We start from the raw sequence: 4,666 nt of genomic DNA, 5'->3' as shown, positions 1-4,666 counted from the left end.
TCATGGAAACTACTATCCCACTTGTTTCAAAACACTATATTTTACTTCATTCAACAAAAACTCAGTCATTCTCTCTCCCTCTTCAATTCAGTATTCAGAAAAACAAATAAAAAATGCATATTGTGACACCTATTGAGATTAAATTACTAGTTCACATAATCGTTGCAGCTATCGTCGGACTCGGTGGCTTGGCCGTTATCGCTGCTTTCATATACCTCATACATTCACTGCTTCATTCATCTCATACATTGCCTTACTTTTGTTATCCAGAGATGTTGCTTCAACGTACCTAATTTACTCTGTTCTACTATAATTACTTTGGATATTACTATGTTGATTGTTAATTGGAATTACTAAGATGTATGTATGTTGTAACGAAAAATATTTATGAGATATTTAGGGTTTTATGTCTTCTTCTTCTTCATCTTTTAAAAGGAAAAAGGTACTCCTATTATAAATGGGGTTTAATTTATCACTTTCTTTGGGAGTTCTTTCTTTTTTTTAGTAAAACATGTTAATTGAATTCCATTTTAATGAAGAAGATTAGATTTATTCCGAATGGGGAGTGACGCACAAGGGTTATGGGTCGTTATTAATGAAACGCACAACCCTTATGCGTCTTTGGTTAATGACGCACAAGGGTTATGCGTCGTTTAACGACGCATAAGGGTTATGCGTCTTACTCTAATGACGCATAACCCTTGTGCGTCACACTGGTTAGTATTCCTGCCTATCACGCGGGTGACCTGGGTTCGATCCCCGGCAATGGTGCATTTTTTTAAGTGATTAGTATTTGATAAAAATGAGTTATTCTAAACATTTGTTTTTGGCAAATACATATTACTCTTATTGTCTATGTTTATCACCCTCGATTACTTTAAAATCAACACAAACTTTAAAAAATTAAATTCAATAAATAATTAAATGCATCAATCCATATTATAAATATAATTAAAATTTATCTTTAGCCCTATCAAATTAATGCCCACAATATAAAAGTAGGAGAGTTCCTATTATTTTTTTAAAAAAAATTCCACTCTTTTTATCTGAATTGAACCTTTCATATATGTATAATTGCATGCATAGTTCAATGATAATTGATAATCAATTTGACAAATATTTATATGAACGCATATTGTTTGCACAACGACGATTATATCTATCATTTTTCTTTGTTGAAAAGGTTTGGTTTTTGTAAATCATTTAGCAGACCAATCGTATTTCTTGTCACAATTTATAAAATGTAAAAATAAAATAAAAATATTAAATATATGAACTTTCAAATTGCCAATCATGAAGTGTGCATCGCATACTTGTCGTAATTTATCGGATGTTTATTTTAATATGAAAGCCACCTATATATAAACACCCTTTTAATAGGAACAGTATAATTCCATAATTTTTATTAACACATATTGTAATATCCCAATCTTATAGAAGTTTAGAGTTAGAAATTAGATTTTTAATTAGTAGTTTATACATGTTTTATTAATTAGACTAAAAATTCAAATAATATAGAAAAAAAAATTGAAAATAGAAGAGAAGATAGGATAAAGAAAAGAGAAAGAAAAAGAAAAAGAAAAAGAAAGGTGTGATACGTGTAGTGTTGGGGAAAAGGGGGAAAGAAAAGGGATTTAAGAATTAGAAGCAAAATAAAAAAAAACTCACCCTTCTCCTCTCTTTCTTTCGTGCTCTCTCCACGCCACTCTCTTCCTCTCTGTAAAAATATTCAACAGTCTCTACTCCCTCCGATCAGCCACCGTGACAGCTCCGATCACTCCACCACGGAATATGTGTTGTACGACATTCCAGGTAATAAAGTGTTTACTTGTGATAGTGATATGGATTGAAGTTGTAGAGGTTTTATTCTGGAATGCGATTACACTACGAGCTTTTCGAAGCTCACCCCCCTTTCTTCTCCCTCTTGCAGAGTATAGAAGCGAGTGAGCTCGCTAGTTGGCAGCAGCACGTGTCAAGTCACTACCCTCCCTTTTTGCTGGTAAAGTTGGAGTTCTCACGTGGCATGCTTAGGCTAACTTTTGGTTGTTTGTAGTTAGTTGGAAATGTAAGGTTATAACCTTCTTTTTGCTAATGGAGTTGTATATATATATGTATCGAAACAGGTTATCGATATTTTGTTATGTATAGTAGTAAATAGTTGCGTTATCAGGTTTAGTTACTTTTATGATAGTGTTGTTTTTTTAGTGTTTGAAAAAAAAAATAGGCATGTTTTGTTTGTCGATCGTACCGAAAGGTGACGTCACTTACTCGGTTAAAACTAACCGCGTAAGGGGTGTTACACATATTCTATAGTCTCATCCCTCAATAATTCACCTCTCTCTCTCTTTGCGTCTCTCACGTAATTTCACGATTGTGTGTGTAGACTTAGACTCAAGTTATAATCCAAAAAATACGTACAAAATTTACTAAGTCAAAATCTTAGCCTAGCAAGACAAGTTAGTATATTGATTTGAGCAAGAAAAGTTATAGTATATATATATGGTAGTGATCTATGGCAAACACCCCTTAACCAAATAACTAGAGAACAAATCACATCCACAAGATTAAGAAAATCAAGGGCTAGTATTAATTTTCAAATTTAATGAGATATTAGTTCCCTCAATCACAAATTTACTCCATAATAACAAAGCAAGGGTATTTTGGTCATTGGCAGCCAAAATTAGGTTATGTCATTGCAAACTCAATCCAAAATCCGTTCGTCTTCTTCACCTCGACGCAGCTGCTGGCGCTCCACCGCTGGAATATGACCTGCTCCGATCTCTCCTCTCGTGCAGGCTTGGGAGGCTGATCGGTCTTGTCGTTCTCGATTAGAAACGAGACTCTCCCGACGCTGTCGACCTCCATGGTGCTGCAGGAGTTGCGTTGCGAGGAGGAGACGTCGGAGCAGGAGCAGGAAGAGAGACGCTGCTCGCCGCATTCCGAGCAGACCAGCTTCACCAGCCTGTCCTTGAGGCAGTGAGCGCATATCCCCACCGATGACAAACTCGGATGTTTTCTGCACGGCAGCTCTGACGCGGCGGAGTAGTTGAATTCAATCAATAATTACAGATTCGAAGTCGAAGATATAGTAAAGTTAGATCTAATCATTTCATTGGATGTGTTTCCTTTAAAAAGCTTCAAGTGGAGATTTTGAGTACAGAAAGTCAAGTAATGCATAATAAATTAGCAAATTGATGGACGGCAAAATTAATTAAACAAGTTGTGCAAGTTAGATGATATAATTTCTCTTTTACAGACCAAATTCATGGACTTACATCTTATATATACAAGTTAAGTGAAATAATTTGTGACGCATACAAATTTTAATTTGATAATCTTCCGCATAAACCTAAGGTCCCAATTCCTACTTTTGAATTTAATTGTATCACTGATGTTATGAGAGAAGTGGTATACTGATGTGTTTTGTTAAACAAGAGTGAAGTAAAATCATAATAAGAGTGATGTGTTTTGCAAACAAGAGTGAAGTAAAATCATAATAAGAGTGATGTGTTTTGTAAACAAGAGTGAAGTAAAATCATAATAAGAGTGATGTGTTTTGTAAATAACAGTGAAGTAAAATCGTAATAAGAGTGATGTGATTCGTAAACAAGAGTGAAGTAAAATCATGCTAAGAGTGATGTGTTTTGTAAACAAGAGTGAAGTAAAATCATGCTAAGAGTGATGTGTTTTGTAAACAAGAGTGAAGTAAAATCATGCTAAGAGTGATGTGTTTTGCAAACAAGAGTGAAGTAAAATCATAATAAGAGTGATGTGTTTTGTAAACAAGAGTGAAGTAAAATCATGCTAAGAGTGATGTGTTTTGTTAACAATAGTGAAGTAAAATCATGCTAAGAGTGATGTGTTTTGTAAACAACAGTGAAGTAAAATCATGCTAAGAGTGATGTGTTTTGTAAACAAGAGTGAAGTAAAATCATGCTAAGAGTGATGTGTTTTGTAAACAAGAGTGGTGTAAAATCATGCTAAGAGTAATGTGTTTTGTTAACAACAGTGAAGTAAAATCATAATAAGAGTGATGTGTTTTGTAAACAAGAGTGAAGTAAAATCATGCTAAGAGTGATGTGTTTTGTAAACAAGAGTGAAGTAAAATCATAATAAGAGTGATGTGTTTTGTAAACAAGAGTGAAGTAAAATCATGCTAAGAGTGATGTGTTTTGTAAACAAGAGTGAAGTAAAATCATAATAAGAGTGATGTGTTTTGTAAACAACAGTGAATTAAAAACACTACATTTAAATAATTACATTTAACCTATAAATCAACTAATTACATCAATTAATTAATTAATGAATCATTACTCTTGTCCGGCCATTTCAGTAAACTACTCCGGCAGTCACATGAATATGTAATTGATTTCATTAAGAGTAATATTTTTTATAGATGGGTTAAGACGGGTTTGTTGGAGTTAACACAATTATTCCCACTGTTTGTGTTGGGTGGACTTCGAATGCATTGGACTTAGGTTTGTTGAATAATTATCACCACAACTAATTTCATATGAATAATTAACACAATTAATTGTAAAAGAACGAAAAAAAATCAGGTGATTAAAAAAATTAAATAGATGTATATAGAAATTATCCTAATCTTTCAGAAACTCCAAATATGGTTTCCGAATTGAATTGGAGTTGGAAAAATTGAGTGATACAC

General features: G+C 33.4%; 1 long non-coding RNA gene across 1 annotated transcript; it reads left to right on the top strand.

The window, feature by feature from the left end:
- Positions 1–1,759: 1,759 nt before the first annotated feature.
- LOC121768269 lies at positions 1,760–2,166 on the top strand. Its single transcript, XR_006043337.1, has 2 exons — positions 1,760–1,812; positions 1,931–2,166. It is a non-coding gene; the product is annotated as an uncharacterized LOC121768269 (long non-coding RNA).
- Positions 2,167–4,666: the final 2,500 nt, after the last annotated feature.

Source organism: Salvia splendens, chromosome 15 (assembly GCF_004379255.2).
Source record: "Salvia splendens isolate huo1 chromosome 15, SspV2, whole genome shotgun sequence".
In the NCBI taxonomy this organism is placed as follows: Eukaryota; Viridiplantae; Streptophyta; class Magnoliopsida; order Lamiales; family Lamiaceae; genus Salvia; species Salvia splendens.
This window is presented reverse-complemented; position numbering and strand designations above follow the sequence as displayed.